The 20,540-nt window shown below is 36.7% G+C and overlaps 1 long non-coding RNA gene across 1 annotated transcript; it reads left to right on the plus strand.

Annotated features, from left to right (window-relative positions):
• The first annotated feature begins 4,688 nt into the window (after positions 1-4,688).
• Positions 4,689-6,517, plus strand: LOC113301171. The gene is made up of 3 exons (XR_003336059.1): positions 4,689-4,782; positions 4,873-5,068; positions 6,233-6,517. It is a non-coding gene; the product is annotated as an uncharacterized LOC113301171 (long non-coding RNA).
• Positions 6,518-20,540: the final 14,023 nt, after the last annotated feature.

A 20,540-nucleotide genomic window follows, 5' to 3' on the forward strand; every position in this document is an offset into this window, starting at 1 on the left:
ATACGAGATCGATAGATTTTGGGTAAAACGAACGGAATAGTGATTTGGTAGAGGTAAATGTTCAACTGATTGTTTCTTTTTCCAAGATTTGTAATAAAGTTTTAGCTATTTACAAGTCAACAATCATCAGAACCAAGGACCGCCTGCTGAAACTGAGGAAGATAGGTATAGAAAGGTTCAATTTCAGTTCAAGAAGTTGAACCCGAAAGAGTTTTCTGGATAGTCTGATAACCCAATGATATCCCATGAATGGAAGGATGAGATGGTCAAGATTTTTAGGTCCATGGGACCTTCTTGCACAGAAGTCTTCAATCATAGATTAGCTATCTTTGAGCTCACTGGAGATGCTCATACTTGGTGGACTTCAGCTTCACGTGGATTGGATCATGCCACCATGACATGGACAGACTACATTCGTATGTTTGATGACAAGTATTTTCCTCAGAGTATTCGAAATGCTAAGGATAGAGAGTTTCTTTCATTTAAGCAGGGTACTTTATCTGTTACAGAGTACGAGATTGAATACTCGAGATTGTCGATGTTTGTACCTCACTTGGTGGATACTGAAGAGAAAAATAGATGTAGGTTTTTTTATGGTCTGAATGCTGTGTATCGGAGGCATATTGTTGCAAATCATATGATTGACACATATGTTAGGGATATTGAATGTGCCAGAGAGCTTGAGCAAGATTTCTTAGCTCATAAGAGGGATGAGGAATACTTGAAGAAGGACAATAAGGTTGACCGTGCATCAAAGGTTTCTCCAGGTCAACATGGAGGTGGTAAGAACCAGCAAAGCCAGAATGTCACTCAAAAGGGTGATCAGCCAGGGAAGAAAAGGAAGGGGTATTGGAATCAAGGGAACCGTGGTCAGAAGAACGGTGGTAATGAAGGGGCAGTAGTGCCAGCTGAGGGCGAGGCTCTTACTGCCAAACCAATTAACTTCTATGGATTTTACTATAATTGTCGTGAAAGGGGGCACAAGGCATCAGAATATACCAAAGAGAAAGTTCAGACAGCAGATAGACGTGAGCAACCAAACACTAGGGTTGCAAACTTTAATGTGAAGCCTCGTGGCCAGGGTCAACTCTTTGCTGTGCAACCTTCTGTGATGGAGAATGCTACCTTGGGAGGTACTTTCTTTATTTTAGGAGAGCATGTTAGTATTTTATTTGATACCGGAGCTACTCATTCTTTTATTTCTGCTAAGTTAGTTCGCATGGTAAATATTTCTATGAAAGTGTGTAATATTCCGTTATGTGTTTCCACCCCTACTAGTAGTATGGTAGAGTTGAGTAACAAGGTCGATGCTTGTCCTATTATGATTGGTGATGTTGAGCACTTGGCGGATCATTATGTGTTGGAGATGGTTCCTTACGATGTAATACTAGGGATGGACTGGTTATCTTCTAATTTTGTGCAATTGGATTGTGCTGATAAGACAATCACTTTTGCAAAGCCGGGTCAATCTAAGGTAGTGGTGCAAACTACATCTCGAAGTCTGTTTGTAGAAGCTTTCCTTAGCCATATTGAGGGTGAAGTAGTAGATAACGAGTCTCTACAGATTGCGAGTATACTAATTGTGTCTGATTATGCGGATTTGTTCCGAGAGGTTCCTGGATTACCTTCAAATAGGCAAGTGGAGTTCCGCATCGAACTTCAACCAGGTACGACACCAATTGCCCATGCTCCTTACAGAATGACTCCAAAGGAAATGCAGGAGTTGAAGTCTCAGATTGAACAACTTTTGAGTAAAGGATTTATTCGTCGTAGTTCTTCACCATGGGGTGCTCCTGTTTTGTTTGTGAAAAAGAAAGATGGTTCGTTACGATTGTGTGTTGATTCTGTGAACTAAACAAGGTTACGATAAGGAACAAGTATCCTTTGCCTAGGATTAATGATCTATTTGACAAGTTGAAAGGGGCTATATGGTTTTCGAAGATCGATTTGCGATCTGGATATCATCAACTTCTTGTTAGAGAGCAAGATATTTCTAAGACTGCATTCCTGACTCGTTATGGTTCTTATGAGTTTTTGGTGATGCCTTTTGGGCTTAAGAATGCACCAACGGTTTTCATGGACTTGATGAATCGAGTATTTAGAGATTTTCTTGATCAGTTTGTTATTTTTTTTATCGATGATATTCTTGTGAATTCTAAGACTCGGGAACAACACGTGGAACACTTACGCTTAGTGTTGCAGGCTTTGAGAGAGCATCAATTGTTTAAAAAGTTCTCGAAATGTGAATTTTGGCAACAATCAGTTAAGTTTTTGGGGCATGTGATATCTGAATCCAGAGTTTCTGTAGACCCTTCCAAGATTGAGGCAGTGTTGAGTTGGAAACAACCTACAACGGTTTCAGAGATTCGAAATTTTCTTGGTTTAGCTGGATATTACCGTCGTTTCATTAAGGATTTCTCTCGAATTTCAGGACCACTTACTAAGATAACTAAGAAGGGAGTATCGTTTGTTTGAGATTCTAAGTGTGAAGACGCTTTCCAGGAGCTTAAGACTAAGCTTACCTCGGCACCAGTTTTGACCTTACCTGAAGAAGGAAATGAGCTAGTGGTTTACACAAATGCCTCACTTCTAGGATTGGGATGTGTTTTGATGCAGGAAGGTAAGGTTATTGCTTATACATCTAGGAAATTTCATGCTCATGAGAAGAATTATCCTACCCATGACCTGGAGTTGGCAGCAGTAGTTTTTGCTTTGAAGTTATGGCGTCATTACTTGTATGGCGAGAGATTTGAGCTTTTCACTGATCATAAGAGTCTCAAGTATCTGTTTTCTCAGAAAGATTTGAATATGAGACAACGTCGATGGATGAAGCTCATTAATGATTACACTTTCGACTTACAATATCACCCTGGTAAGGCGAATTTCGTAGCTGATGCCTTGAGTCGAAAACCAAGGGGTTTGTTAGCTTCTATGATGGTTCAAGAGTGGAAGATGTTGGAGACAGTTTTTGAGTTTGAATTAATCATTAAGAATTCTTCCACTTCTCAGGCCTTTTTGGGTAATGTTGGGGTACAACCGGTACTTATTAGCCGTATTATTCAGGCTCAATCCAAGGATGAATGTTGTGCAAAATTACTTGGAGACGGAGACTTAAGTGAAGATTTTAATGTAGCGATGGATGGTGGGGTTCGACTTCGAGGTCGGTTATGTGTACCCGTGGATGCCCAGTTGAGACGTGAGGTATTAGATGAAGCTCACCGTAGTCGCTACACTATCCATCCTGGAGCTACAAAAATGTATAAGGATTTGCGTAGACAGTTTTGGTGGAAAAGTATGAAGTGAGATATTGCAGAATATGTTTCTAAATGCCGAACATGTCAGTAAGTTAAGATTGAGCACCAAAAGCCAACTGGAGAATTACAACCACTCCCAGTACCAGAATGGAAATGGGAAAATATTTCCATGGATTTTATAGTTGGACTACCGAGATCAAATAGAGGACATGACTCTATTTCGGTAATAATGGATCGGTTGACTAAGTCGGCACACTTCTTACCAATGCATACTACTTACAACATGGATAGATTATGCAAGCTCTATGTAGAGAAGATTGTGGTATTACATGGAACGCCAGTCTCGATTGTTTCTGATAGGGGTGCTCAATTCACTTCTAAATTTTGGAGAAGCTTTCAGCAAGCTTTGGGTTCAGATTTGGATTTTAGTACTTCATTTCATCCTCAGACTGATGGTCAGACAGAGAGAGTTAATCAAATATTGGAGGATATGCTCCGAGCGTGTGTGCTAGATTTCCAAGGGAATTGGGACGATTATTTACCATGGGAAGAATTTGCTTACAATAATAGTTATCAGTCAAGTATTGGTATGGCTCCTTTTGAAGCTCTTTATGGAAGACCTTGTCGTTCACCGGTGTGCTGGGTAGAAGTAGGTGAAAAGAGATTTTTGGGACCTGATTTGGTTCAACTAACTACGGAGAAAATCCTAGTGGTTAAGGATTGCCTTCGTAAATCCCAGAGTAGACAGAAAAGTTATGCAGATTGGAAGCGTCGACCATTACCTCTTGAAGTTGGAGATGAAGTGTTACTTAAAGTGTCTCATATGAAGGGAGTGATGAGGTTTGGGAAGAAAGGGAAATTATCTCCCAGGTTTATAGGACCATTCCCTATAAATAAAAAGATTGGAAACGTAGCATACCATTTGGAGTTACCATCACAGTTGTCTGGAATGCACAACGTGTTTCATGTTTCTATGCTACGTAGACACTTAAGAGATGAAGAGCGAGCTCAACAAGCAGACCTTAGTAAGGTGGTTGTGAAACCGGATGCGACATATGAAGATAAGGGTATTCGTATTTTAGAATGACAAGTTAAGAAACTACTATCCCGGGAAATTCCATTTGTCAAGGTGAAATGGAATCCACAAGACGAGCGAGAGGCTTTTTGGAAATGTGAAGATGTTGTTCGTTGTTCTCATCCGCATCTTTTCACTAACGAGGTAAGTTTGATTTCGGGAATGGAATCCTCTTCTAGTAGGGTAGAATGTAATACTAGAATTTTTTTTATCAATGTATATAATTAGTTTTAGATGCAAAAGAAGCCCTTAGTGAATCCAGTATTGCACTTAGCATTATCCTAAGTGATTTTGGAATTTAGGTCTTTGACCTCTTCTTCCTCCCACTTCTTGATCGTTTGGAAAGTTGAATGAAGTATTAAAGAATTAAAATCCTAAGAAACTAGCCGCCGCACTTAGCATACGGGATAGATAGATTTTGGGTAAAACGAACGGAATAGTGATTTGGTAGAGGTAAATGTTCAACTGATTGTTTCTTTTTCCAAAATTTGTAATCAAGTTTTAGCTATTTATGAGATGGTTCTTTCTTTTTATTTAATATAGGGAAGGATCAGTGAAGGCAAGTTTTCTGGATCTCTTAGTCCCGGATAGATGTAAAAGTGACAACCAAATATCTCGTAAACTCTGCATCATGCTTGAGTTTCTTTTCCCTGCTCTCTTAATTGTTCTAATCATTTTTTGCTTTAGATGTCATGGTTGTTCAAGGAGTGATTCACGTAGCTACTGTATGTATGACACGGTAAAAATTATAGCGGCATGAGATCTAGAAACTAAAATTGATATAGTATTTAGTCTCTGATCAGTGATTAGACCGATATATTAATATTGATGTGGAACCCTTGTGATTCATCTGATGCTTATCCATTAAACTTGGTTATAATATTTCAATTAAGCTAGTTGTATAGTCAATGCCAGTGGTGAATTGTTTGTTTTCTAGGACGATGCCCTGCTCATGGTGTTAGTGTTAAAGGTGTTAGTGGTAGTGGGTATAGGACGGTGTTCTTGTGTGATTATCATCAGCTAAATACTGAATCCCTACGTATCTTGATATTTACACCAAATGCCTAATTAGTGGGCACTAGTAAAGCCCTAGTATATTAGTGGGGTTTAAATGAACTTTAATGAGGTTAGAGAAATATTACCTGTTCTTAGAGATGGAGAAGTAATATTAGTTTAGCAGCTTCGGAACAATGAGCTAGTTAAGATATTTTTTTTAGCGTAACTGGTAGTATCTAGGATAAGCCTTACTGCAAGGAGGAGCACTACATTCCATTGCTAGCTAGGAGACTTTGTATGGAAGGATGTAAGTATTTTTTCAGCTTTTCACTTGGTCACAAGTTTTGTTATTATTGAGCAGTAATGGGTTCGCATGTGATGATTGTAACCGTGTTGTGAGACCAGTTATGGGTGGTTTTGGATAGGCCATTGAAGGCAGCAAGTTAAACCTCATTCCTAAGGATAAGAGGGATTCAGAGTGAATGCGTTCCCTGTACAACTATATATGTGCTAAGAGCACAACCATATATATACCGGTATAATATGTGAGTTAGTCGTTGCGGATATGTCACGGACGAGGTACTTTATGTTTGTTAGACGTTGTGGATGTGACCCGGACGTAGTTAATGTGATTACGGATAGGTTCCGTTATCGCATTGTCGTATAGGACTTTACTAGAAATGAGTTCTTTAGTATTGCACTGTATGAGTTCTTTAGTGTTGCACTGTAAAGATTTCTAAAGGGGAAGGCTATAGGTTCTTTAAGAAGTGACTTCTTATATTGTAATTTATGTAAATTTTTATAGTGACTTTCTGGCTTACGATATATTTACCATTTTTATATGTCTCTGTGATTCGGCGATCAAGTGAACTTGCTTGGAGTTTAACTCCTGTTGATTATTTTTCAGGTGTTGTTAGGAACCGAGAAGGAGTTTGATTGATTCCAATATCGGGGGATATTTAAAAGATATCTAACTGAGGGTGGACATCTACACTTCTTCTTTTATTTTTATTTTTTTCCGTTATGTAGTTGTGAGGCAGTGGGGATATTGCTTTTGGGTAGACTTCATTATTTGTTTATTTATTTTTCCTTTGCTAGTTCCTATTTAAGGTGGATTATATTATTGAAGTCAAGTACACCATTTTTATTTGACATCGTTGTTTTTCGTTTAGAAATAAAATTCCCTTCTACATATTCAATTGTAATGGAACTGTATTCCTAGTTTTCTGTGGGTTATGTACCTTGTTGAAGGAAATTAATGGCATATTTTCTATTTAATCATCGGTCGGGGTTATATGGAAAGTAGGGCTGTTACACCTAATCAATGTCACACTGATTAAGGTACAATCGCGTTCCTTACGCCCCTGAATCCCAGCAGGACTCTACGCACTTGGATCCATTAGCTGATCTCACCCACAACTAAGAGTTTCTACGACCCAAAGTCGAAGACTTGATAAACAAATCTGTCTCACACAGAAAAGTCTATTGAATAGATAAAAATCTGTCTCCCACAGAAATAAATACGAGTTTTTGTTCCGTCTTTTGATAAATCAAGGTGAACAGGAACCAATTGATACACCAGACTTATATTCCCGAAGAACAACCTATTAATATCAATCACTTCACATAACTTAACCGTATGGTAGCGGAATAAGATATTGTGGAATCACAAAGAATGAGACGAAGAGCTTTGTGATTACTTTTTATCTTACCTATCGGAGATTAAATCTCTAGCAAATCTTAGAGAAGATATTACTCAATACGATCGAACAAAGTAAGATCAGAACACGCAACTACGTATAAAATTGTTGGGTCTGGCTTCAGAATCCAATGAAGTCTTTAATTCGTTAACCTATAATGGTTTTTGGAAAACTTAAGTTAAAGGAGAATTGACTCTAGTCGCAACTAGTATCACACATGATGGGTGGGGATTAGGTTTCCCAGTTGCTAGAGTTCTCCCTTATATAGTCTTCAAATCAGGATTTGCAATCAATGTTACATTGGTAACAAAGCATTAAATATTCACCATTAGATAAAACCTGACTTAAGATTCAAGCCAATCTCTTTCAACAGTTGGATGGTCTTAGATTCTTACACACAAACGAAATGTACCTTCATTTAGATATGGGTAACCGTACCTAAACGTGTACACTTAGTTGGTTCAACAATAGTTAAACGAAGTTAGCCATATGAACACTTTCATATCAACCTTGTTCATCTTAATCACAACTAGTTCAAATGACTCAAATGAAACTAATTATAGAGTTTTTCAATTATTTATATTCTCATAGAAGTATACAAGACACAATTGAAGCAAAATCGGTTTTGATTCATTCGAATCAATTCATGAACATTATATCCACGATTTGCAAAGATCACCTTCCTTATTATATAAATGTATTTGTTCATGAGTATGTAAACATACTTAACCGATTTTAGAACTTAACCCACTCAAATATGCAAACGGGTACACATACCTAAGTTCCCGGACTTTGTCTTGTTTGCCAGTATGCAAACGGATACGCTTATCATGACCGAACTCAGTTGAAATCAGTATGCATACGGGTATGCATACTATAGTTCCTGGACTTCTACTGTTGAATCAGTACGCATACGGATATGCATACTAGATTCCCGGACTTGGAGTACTCTTGCAACAGTTAGAATAAAAGTACGCATACTGTGTTATATCTAATCAATGGCTAATTGTTCTAAACTCCCATTTCAATCATTGAAACATTATTAGAAGACGAGAATAGCTGTCTCACACAAACTATTAGCTTCAAAGCAATTTTCAAGTGATCAAATGATCAATACGAAACATTCCGAATCTACATCAAATGACTGTCTCACACAGAGCATATAAGATGTTACCAGGCGATTTTTACATGATCATCTTTTGACTTTCTTCAAGAATAAAATATGAACTTGGTTAAAGGGAAATCTTACCAACACATATTTCGAGAAATATGTAAGCGAGTTAAACTCAGCTCAAAATATCAAATGTGTATGATGTAAAATCTGTATAGCTATACGACTTTTGTCTCAATAGGAGATAAAATAGAAATAGACTTCTGAGTGATAAATGAGTTCAAGTCTCCACATACCTTTTGTTGATGAAGTTCCACAAGCTCCCCTTAGTAGTTCTTCATCTTCAATCGATGAATGTCGTGAATTTTAAAGCTCAACTACACATTCTATTCTAATCCGTGATATAGCTATAAGTAGACTAGAAATCAAGGCTTATAGTATTGACAACTAAACTTGACAAACAAGCTTGAGATAGCAACGCTTGTGAGGTCGACCGAGCGGTGCTCTAACAATCTCTCCCTTTGTCAATTTTAGTGACAAAACTATTAATACAAAATAAATAAACTTTGTAGCTTCTCATCCAAATGCTTGATTTCCTTGGTTCTTCAACATTACTCGAAATATTCGTCACTTCCAAGTACTCCAGTGATTCTGAACGTGTTCAACTCAGCATCATAGTTGTTGAAGATCCATAGCTATGACAATATATAAAAATAAGATGCATTGTTATACAATGTCATAGCATTATTACACAACATCAAAGTTCAATTGTATCACAACTTAGACAATAATACTATGGTAATATGTATCACTCCCCCTTAGTCAATACTTCATATCACAATGAAAACCACTCCCCCTTACATAATGATCCGTAAACCATATGTATATGTAGTGTGAACTACAAAATAATTCTCCTCCTTTTCGTCAATATAAATTGGCAAAGGTACGAAAACTAGCGGGATCACAATGAAATTCTCAGAGAGATACTTCATGACTAAAAAGGAACATATCAACTTTGTTTCGATGATTTCACATAGTCGAAACTTAGTGTATTCATCATCAGAGTTTATAAAGATACAAGATAACTCTTACAATATTCCACAGCAGCACTCCCCACAAATATTTTGGCAAGTAAGCACAAGTTCATTTAAGAACTCTCCCCCATAAAATGTCATTCCCGAAAGAACAACAAGAGCGACCTTGATTTTACAAGAAAAGAAGAATTTATTTTGACATTAACAAATCACATAAAACATGAATTTGTATCCTGAAAACTCAATTAAATTAACCACAAAGGAACCTTAATGATTAATTTAATCGTAAAAGCTCAACATAGAAAACTTACGGAGCCATACAGTACTTTCACATTGAAGTGGATCAGGGAAAGATCAATACTTCGGAATATTAAAAGATTCATTCTATTTTTGATCAATATTTGCATAATGATACCATAGACTTAATCTTTGACATCAAAAGTTCATTCTATTTTCCATCAATACTTGCATAATGACATAATAGACTTAAATTGTGACATATATGGGACAATCATAGTTCGTAAACACACATATCCCATAACATGATTTGCAATATATGAAACCAATAAAGATTAATACTGAAAAATTATCTTCCAAATAACTTAGAATTTAAATAAATAAATCTAAAATCATTGCAAGATGAAAATCGTTGGAAATAGCTATGTGTAATAACAATATATGCTATTCCAAACTATAGTTATCCTCTTAAAACACAAGAATAAATTCTCATAAGAAGTTTCCTAAACATTAAGACCTCTGAAAAGTTCTTCTTCGTCCCCTAACTCCTTGTCGTCAACAACCATTAGAACATAAGGTTCATGAAGAAAGGAGTCAATTCCAACAAACCTTCTTGACTGATGTCGAACCAGTGCCTTCTAAATTTCAAGAGTTCTCAAAAAAATAGCCTTTATTTGCTGAATCACCTTCCTCGTTTCCTTCAACTCTTCAAGAACACCAGAAAACTTCTGAAGATTAGAGGGGATAGCCCTTGGTTTCTTCATATTCTTCCTTTTTCTCTTTAAAGTTGTAGAGGAATGAGATTTATCTTTTTTCTTCATGATTGATGGCTTAACAAAAGAAAACAAAACGGAATGATTTCCAAAAGCACACAACAAAAGAAATGGACATAAATGTAGCAAACTGGCCTATCTAACAGCCTGAATTGGCGAGACTCCACAGACTTCGTTAGAAGTTGAAATTCAGATCTCGACCCCAATTTAGAAAATAGAAAGAATTACCTTTCATAATCACTTTAAAAATCTAGATTCCGAGTTCAAATGGTCGGTCAAAAATGTAGGCAAAGTAGGTCGCAGAACTGCCTACCTACATATTTCAGATTTATAGTGTTCTATCTCAAGGACAAAATCTCCTAAACGAAAAATCGAAACACCAAACCCTTTAAAAAAAAATTTAGAAAAGATATAGATGAACATTTTTCAAAAGAAAATATGGCTTAATTCCCTGCCAAAAAATTTCAACATTTGTTTTGATTCTAACTTTCAGAATACAATCTTTATTCAACAAAGCCTTTCAACTACTAGTAATTTAATCTTTAAGACAGTAAATTATGTTCTAAGTCTCCAACATTCAAGCCTCTCAAGTGAGAACAACAAAATACATAGAAATGAAAGCAAGAAGTAAAAAACGCTTAAACTAACAACTCTTTACTTGTTCCGCCCTTCGATAAAATCTGCAAAACGTCAATTGGGGTGAGATAACGGCTCAATAGGCTTACGTTCCCATTTTCAAAGAGATGCGGAAGAAATCTCAGAAAAGTATAAGGGATTAAATGTAAAGAAACGACAATAGAAATTTAATAGTCAACGGTGTATTCAACAAATAAAATTCGCAATACCAAAGAATTTTTCGACAAATCAATTCATTTAGATTTCGACACATTGAGTCCATGGCGCGAAAACCTTGGTTCGTATACCCACCTATCGTTTATCGGCACCGACAGCCTCCATCGATGGTCGGGAAGCTACGTTTCCATGGGGATCATTACCCATTTCACTATATGGGGGATCATTACCCGGCATAAGATGGAACTATGTTCCAACTAACGGAAGACATGAACTCAGTCATTTTTATTAATCAATCTCATTTGCATTCACATCCAATGTAATTCATTCATAAAAGGAACTCAACTGACTTTGTTTACCAAAACACATAGACAAGAAAGGCATTTGTTGACACGAAACCTCTATGCATATGGAGTTCATTTCTATTTACCAAAATCAGCAAACTTTTACGGTTGAAATCAACAATCCCAGGCATAAAATAAGCAAGGCATCCATTACTATAAATTGACAAATACAAGGTTTAAGTTCACAAAGGAATCTACAAACTCAAGATAAAGGAATTGGCTCACAAGCATTTTCACAAGCACTTTCAGTTCTTAAAGGGAACATTGAAAACAATCATTTGAAACCCTATTTTTATTTCACAAAACTAAAAAATCATTTCAATCAGGCACTTCCTTCACAAAACCAAACATCTCCATTTCGTAATCCATGATAACAAACCATTAATTCAGTTCGGATAGAGCAATTCAAAAATAAACACCAAAGAAATCAAATCAGGGAATTCACATCTTAATTTGGAAGAAATAAATCATATAATTAAGAAAAATCTCAAAGAAGTTGAGTAGTAAACCTACCTACAAAATAGCTTAAACCCAGTTGTCTTCCTCCTTTAGAATTGTTCTCCTATCCTCAATTCAATCCCAATTTGTCATACATATATAATCCATACGTTACTAACCCTTCCATTTTCTTCCTAGTTCTAACATGGAGACCTTTCCTTCTCTCATTTCTAATTTTATTTGTTTTCTAAATAAAATTCCTAAGTTTATTTGCACCCAGCCTATACTAAGAAGAGTAACATGGTGGAAAAAGACCCTTAAAATTCCTAGTATTAGCTACACACTCAGGCACTATGGAACTACTCTGTGCCGGTGTCGCGCATCAGCCATCAAAAGTGGGAAAATGTATAGCTAGCCTAATAGTATGCAGAAACATAACCAGTAAGTAATAAGATTAAATTCCTCCCATTTAGTCTTAATCAAAAAAAAAAAAAAAAACATTTTTTTGGAATACGGTTGATACTCGATCCAAAACATATACAAAATGGGTAAATCAAAATGCAGGGTATCACACCAATCATTTTTAGACTTAGTGCACGTAGTCACATGGTGTTGAAGATCTGGGGTAATGACATGGATGATAGCTTTTAATCCGTCGGAATTTTGCTTTGCGACAATAATCTCGGTAGGATCATATGCACTAATATGCTTTGGAACAGTTACATCTCCTTCTGTAACAACCGGAGGATCATAGCCATTAGCTACACGAACACATGATTGAAAATCACGTGCTTGAAGAAAGGCGCACATAGGAATTTTCCACCATAAGTAATTCGAGTCATCGAAGACTGGTGGTACGTTTATAGAGATAACATTTATGTTCATAGATTCAGATTGCTGCAAACACGGATTTATGAGGTCTTAAACGTGTTTGCCTGCTCTGAAACCAATTAAAAAGGCATGGGTCTAACAACCACACCCAATATTTCGTTTAGGCAATCTGTATGGACTAAATCCAATATAATTCCAAGAGAATCAATTAGAAAGTTAGACCCAATCAAGGAAAATATATCCAAGAGTTATATCTCAATTTCTCAAATCAATCTGCAATCGAACAGATAGAAATCTGTGAGCCAGATTAACATGAGAAATAACTTGGATGGTACGAAAGACCAACCAACTGATTGAAGTACGCACAACCTGTGATATTTCAATTATATAGAAAATATAATGCGGAAAAGAAATAACACTGACACCAGAAGTTTTGTTAATGAGGAAACCGCAAATGTAGAAAAATCCCGGGACCTAGTCCAGAGTTCAACACAACACTTTATTAAGCTGCTACCGACTCTAGCCTACTACAAGTTAACTTCGGACTGGAATGTAGTTGTGCCCTAACCAATCTCACACTGATTAAGGTATAGTCGCGTTCCTTACGCCTCTGAATCCCAGCAGGACTCTACGCACTTAATTCCTTTAGCCGATCTCACCCACAACTAAGAGTTGCTACGATCCAAAGTTGAAGACTTGATAAACAAATATGTCTCACACAGAAACGTCTATTGAATAGATAGATCTCTCTCCCACAGAAATGTCTACGAATTTTTGTTCCGTCTTTTGATAAATCAAGGTGAACAGGAACCAATTGATACACCGGACTTATATTCCCGAAGAACAGCCTAGTAATATCAATCACCTCACAATAACTTAACCGTATGGTAGCGGAACAAGATATCGTGGAATCACAAAGAATGAGACGAAGAGCTTTGTGATTACTTTTTATCTTACCTGTCGGAGATTAAATCTCTAGCAAATATTAGAGAAGATAGTACTCAATACGATAGAACAAAGTACGATCATGTAGTGAACTCACTACAAATTGGATTGTCAGCAAAAACTTGGATTTCTAAGGATAGAGGTTTTAGGATAGATAGAGAAAATTAGAGGATTAGGAGAAGAATTAGACGAATTAGAGGGATAATAAGAAAATATTGTTAGACCAGAAGTTGCAGAAGAATTTGGGAAAGATAATAAAGGTTTACATTATTCATTTGCTAATTCTCAAAGGCATACAACAACCCCTATATAAGCTGGACGACACACTATCATCGTGCATAACACGAACCTCCCCACGCGACACTCTAAGACTACTAAAGCCACCTTTAACCACCCTGGATGCCCCCCATAGGGTCATGAAAACTACCGACCTCTACAAATCATCCTTGTCCTCAAGGATGAGATTAAGTGAAGCACTAAAATTGGAGAGACAATGCCTGGTAGACGATATAGATAGTAGTTTCCCCACACCCCTGGACACAAGAGAAGCCCAATACGCTCAATTGTCAATTAAAACCCATATGAGGCCCAAAAGGTTCCTATACCAAGCCCATATGCCACTGCCCTCCTGGTAGACTACATGTGAGTCGCACAGTGATAAGTATTCTCTCAAAATAAACCATTAGCATTTCTCCAAAGTAAACCGGTCCATTGTCTTCATAACATCCTGTAGAGTGGGCATCCATAGAAGTACCACTTGTATTGATAGTCTTGACCTTGTTTACCATGGGATGATGTATCTGTCCGACCCCCTTGGTAGCTTCAAAAAATTGACAAGGAACAACACACATGGCAGTAAATCAAGAGTTAACCTTTAGGTACTTGAAAACTTCAGTGTGGAATGAACTTGGGACCCTCCCATTAAAAATCCAAGTATGGACAAGAATTCTCGTCAGTACACAGTCGAGGTTAGTAACAGAATGTGTTTCAAATGTCCATCTCGAGGAGACCCACAACTGTAATGCAATTCGAAATTCCATTATCTCATTTAGGTGGTTGTGCTTAGAACAGTTCAGCTAGATACGTCCATCACAGCAACCCCCACCATAGTGCTCGAGTTCCAACTCGGGTGACACCTGAGAATGATTTGCTTGTAAACTTCAACTTTACAGGGCACTTTGCCATAGTACCAGAATGTTTTCGTGAGACACACAACTAATGTAAAATTCATAATAACCCACCATTAGACTGTAATCCATAGACCTGTCGAGAACGATTTCCAACTCAAGAAGTGAACCATTTCCAACACATTTCGAGTGTATAGCACGGTGAGTAAGGCCCGAGTGTCCAGCACTCTTCCTTAAAACACTAGTTTGAATAAACATCTCATTGGTTGATAAGATCGACTTAATAATCGATTACAACCATATAAATCATGTACGGCATAGTGCAGGTAGCAGAGAACAAACACCTATGACAGGGTTCAGAAATGCCTGGGTACACTTTTCCGGAATGCAGAACTCATAATTAGGCCACGGATAATGCAAGGAGAACCTTACTCTTAAGAATTTTAAGCAGCTTCCTGGAAGTATGAGCATCAACATAGAAGTATGTTCTTGGAAGCAAGAAAATTCGCCTATTATAATCGAAAAAGAAGAAAACTGATCCAATGTTGCCAACTAAGCTCCGGACAAGAATCTTCGATACATCTATTTTCTCTCCCGAGTTAATATTAGTCTTCATTAAAATTACACGGAGGATCTGAATACCAGCATGTAATCCATTTGAATGCCCCAGAAGTAAGAAATCTGCACTTTTACTTAAACTCCATACCAGACTCCCCGCTAATTTATTAAACAGTTCTCGTGCACAAAAATAACCAGCAGTAAAACTATTAGGAAATAATATATGAGAGTCTATATTTAGGAGAGATGCACATTAAGTTGTGAGAGTTATATTAGGAAAGTGTCTATGTTTAGAGTTTGATCTTAGTTAGGAAAGTACCTTGAGTGGTCGTCAAGTTTGTGAACAATATAAATAGGCTGTTGAGCCATGAAAGTTGTGAGACCGAATTATTATCAATGTAGTCTATTGCTTCCGCGCGTTTATGCTCTCCTCTCTCTTGCTCGATCCTTAACATGGTACTTTCCTAACTAAGATCAAACTCTAAACATAGACACTTTCCTAATATAACTCTCACAACTTAATGTGCATCTCTCCTAAATATAGACTCTCATATATTATTTCCTAATAAAAACACTTGGCAGTATACCTAAAATTAACCATTAGCAGCTCAAACACTTCAGTGTACATCTTCACGGCACTTGTGGGCAATATAAGGAAAGTGGAAGCAGAAAATTTCTTGGGATACGATATTGGTGCAGACCCATCCATAATTTCAAGTTGATTAAGTCGTCCCACCGGCACACAATTGAGCTTGGAAATCCAACGTGCAACAATTTGATTATGGACCACCGCTTCACAGAACATGTTACTCCAAAATCTAGTTAACAGCCTTACGCATAGGAATTGAATCACCCTGGGCATGACCTGAGTTTCCATAATCCGCAAGAGAAATGAAATGGTTAAACTCGTATTTGCAGCATTCTCTAGACCTATAGAGTACAATTTGTATTTCCATCGCAAAAAGTCTACTACCATCCACAGTGAAAATGCGGGGGTCTAACAACCACACCCAATAATTCGTTTGGAAATCTGAGAGGACTTACTCTAATATACTTTCTAGAGAATCAACTAGACAGTCAGACTCAATCTAGAGAAAAATATGTCAAAAAGTTTATATCTCTATCTCTCTATTCAATCTGCAATTAGGAAGTATAAATCTGCGAGCCCGATTGAATATTAGAGAAGTAACTTGAACGGTACCAAAGACCAATGTTCAAGGATCAATCAATTCCAATCAATAACTAAAAGATTGAATTTCTCAATTGATTGATTCAAATCATAATCTATGATATTTCAATTATATAACAAAATATAATACGGAAAAGAAATAACATAGACACCAGAATTTCGTTAACGAGGAAAACCGCAAATGCAGAAAAACCCCAGGACCTAGTCCAGTTTGACACCACACTGTATTAAGCCGCTACAGACATTAGCCTACTATCAATGAACTTCAGACTGGACTGTAGTTGAACACTAATCAATCTCACACTGATTCACCTTACAGTTGCGCTCCATACGTCTCTGATCCCAGCAGGATACTACGCACTTGATTCTCTTAGTTGATCTCACCCACAACTAAGAGTTTCTACGACCCAAAGTCGAAGACTTGATAAACAAATCTGTCTCACACAGAAAAGTCTACAGAATGAATAAATCTGTCTCCCACAGAAATACCCAAGAGTTTTTGTTATGCATTTTGACAAATCAAGGTGAACAGGAACCAATTGATAACCAATCTTATATTCCCGACGAACATCCTAGTATTATCAATCACCTCACAATAATCTAAATCATATAATGGCGAAACTAGATATTGTGGAATCACAAACGATGAGACGAAGGTGTTTGTGATTACTTTTTATCTTGCCTATCGGAGAAATAAATCTAGAGAAAATCTTAGAGAAGATAGTACTCAAACGATAGAATCAGGCAAGATCAGAACACGCAACTACAACGAAAATAGTTGGGTCTAGCTTCACAATACCAATGAAGTCTTTGAAGTCGTTAACCTACAGGATCTCGATAGAAACCTAAGGTTAAAGGAGAATCGACTCTAGTTGATGCAACTAGTAACACACAGGAGGAGTGGGGATTAGGTTTCCCAGTTGCTAGAGTTCTCCCTTATATAGTTTTCAAATCAGGGTTTGCAATCCAAGTTACCTTGGTAACAAAGCATTCAATAATCACCGTTATATGAAAAAACTTATTCAACCAAGCTAATATCTTTGAACTGTTAGATCGAACTTAGCATGTTACACACAAATGAAATGTACCCTCATTTAGGTTTATGTAACGTACCCAAACGTGTACACCATGTTGACTCAATAATAGTTAACCGAAGTTATCCATATGATCACTCTCATATCAACCTTATTCATCTTAACCATAACTAGTTCAAATGACTCAAATGAAACTAGTTAAAGAGCCGTTCAATTGCTATATTCTCATAGAAGTATACAAGAACACAATTAAAGCAAAATCGGTTTGATTCACTCGAATCAATTCATGAACATTATAGTCACGGTTTTCAAAGATTACATTCCTTATTATATAAATGTTTAAGTTCATGTACACAACCGAATTTAGAAAGTAAGCCACTCAAGTACGTAAACCGGGTATGCATACTTAAGTAGCCGGACCGAGTTTGGTTACGCCAGTACGCGTACAAGTGCGCATACCAATTCACACTTCCAAACTCCAGCAAAATTTCACGAACGTGAGACTTCAGCCAGTATGTGTACGGGTACGCATACTTTCCCAGACATCCAACAACCGCCAGTACGCGTACTGGTATGCATACTTCTGGTTCCCGGTTTTGGACTTACGCACAAATGTGAGAACACACTATGTTTATATCCAAACGTGGTTACTTGATTCTAAACTCTTTATTTCAATCATTGAAACTTTCTTAGAGGATGACAATAGCCATTTTCACACACTATTAGCATCAAAGAAATTTTCAAGATATTGGAATAATCATTACGAAACATTCCAACTCTACACCAAATGATTGTATCACGCAAACCATGTAAGATGTTTACTCGACAATTTTCACATGATCATATTCTGACTTTCGTCAAGAATAGAAGATAAACTTTGTCAAAGCGAAAGCTTGCCAGCACATATTTCGAGAAATATGTAAGCGAGTTAAACTCGGCTCAAAATATGAAATGTGTATAATAGAAAACTATATCGTAATACGACTTATGTCTCAATATAGGATATAGAGTAGAAAAATACTTTTTCCAAGTGATAGATGAGTTTCAGTCTCCACATACCTTTTTTTGATGAAGTTCCACAAGCTCCTCTTAGTAGTTCTTCGTCTTCAAATGATGAACGTCGTGAAGTCTAATGCTCAGCTACACAATCTTTGTCCTAGTCCGAGACATCTATAAATAGATTAGAAATCAAGACTTATGTTTTTGATCACTAACATTGACAAACATGCTTGAGATAGCAACACATGCGATTTCGACCGAGCAGTGCTCTAACAATCTCCCCCTTTTTCAATTTTAGTGACAGAACTATCAATACATATGGATTACAAAATAAATAAAAACTTTGTAGCTTCTCATCCAAATGCTTGATCTCCTTGGCATCTTCAACAAGACTCGAAATCTTCATCACTTCCAAGTACTCCATGATTCTAAACGTGTTCAACTTAGCATCATAGTTGTTGAAGATCCGTAGCGATAAGAAAACAAGTGCTCTCAATCATTGTTATACAGTGTCATAGTATTATTACACAACATCAAAGTTCAATTGCATCACAACTTTGACAACAATATTATGGTGATATGTATCACTCCCCCTTAGTCAATACTTCATCTCGACATGAAAACCACTCCCCCTTACATAATAATCCGTAAACCATATGTATTTGTAGTATGAAACTACAAATTAATTCTCCCTCTTTTTGTCAATATAAATTGGCAAAGGTACGGAAACTAGTGGGATCCTCGTGAAATTTTCATAGAGATACTTCATGACCAAAAGAGAATAACATACCAACTTATTTAGATGCAATCATAAAGCCGGAGCTAAATGCATTCATCAAGGAGTTTATAAAGGTACAAGATAACCCCTATAATATTCCACAGCCGCACTCCCCACAAAGATTTGCAATAAAGCACAAGTTCAAAAATAACTCTCCCCCATAAAATGTCATTCCCGAAAGAACAACAAAGGCGACCTTTCTTTTACAAGAAAAGAAGGATTTCTTTGGATATAACCAAATCACATGAAAACATGAATTTGTATCCAAAAATCTCAATTGAATCAACCACACAAAAAAAAATGATCAATTCAATTGTCCATGCTCGACATAAGAGAACTTACGGAGCACCACAATATATACACAAGATGTGGATCGGAGATAGACCAATACTGCGGAATAAACAAGGATTCATTCTATTTTTCATCATTATTTGCACAATGACATATAATAGACTTAATCCTTGTAAACAAAAGTCCATCCTATCTCCCATCAGTATTTGCATAAAGACATAATAGGCTTAACTTTTTTTTTGTCAAAAGTTCATTCTATCTTTTATCAATAATTTTATACAGACATATAATAGAGATAACTTTTGAACAAGTATGGGACAGTCAAAGTTCACGGACGTAAACAACATATCCCATAAAAATTTGAAATATATGAAACCATAAAGATTAATACTGCAAAAATCATCTTCCAAAAGATACAAATGAGCTTAGAAGAGAAGTACTCCAAGAATCCAAGTGCCCAAGTCCAAGAGAAGTGGAACAAGTGCGACGAAACGGAGCAAAACACTCAAAAACAAGAGTCGGGACAATGACCAATCTTAACTCATCCAAATCCAATAATTATCACCACCACTTTGAAGAGAATTCAAAGAGAAAGATAATACAAAAATAATGAGGTCATTCCGGGTTCGGACGAAGAAGTTGCGGCCAAAACGAGTTTACCGAATATCGATTTCTACAGGCCAGTATACATACGGGTTTGCAAACGAATTTTCGTTACCTGGAGCAGTACGCAAACGAGTATGCGTACTAAAATCCATGGATTTTTGTTTTAAAAGATGGTATGCATACATGGTATGTGTACCATGAAGTCCAAACATCCCGAACTACTATTTTCAAACTTAAACATATAAGAACCTTAAACACAGATTAAGTTAGGTAGAAATGAACGACAACCAAGGTACATGGATCATTATAAGTAATCTAAGAAAATAAAAACACGAATATTACTCAAGTTTATAGACATACCTTTTTAGAAGAATCCAATCGAATTCTACAGCCTTACCGAACATAATCTGTGTGCCCCAATTCTCGTG

The sequence above is a fragment of the Papaver somniferum genome, chromosome 8 (genome assembly GCF_003573695.1).
Source record: "Papaver somniferum cultivar HN1 chromosome 8, ASM357369v1, whole genome shotgun sequence".
NCBI classification, from domain to species: domain Eukaryota; kingdom Viridiplantae; phylum Streptophyta; class Magnoliopsida; order Ranunculales; family Papaveraceae; genus Papaver; species Papaver somniferum.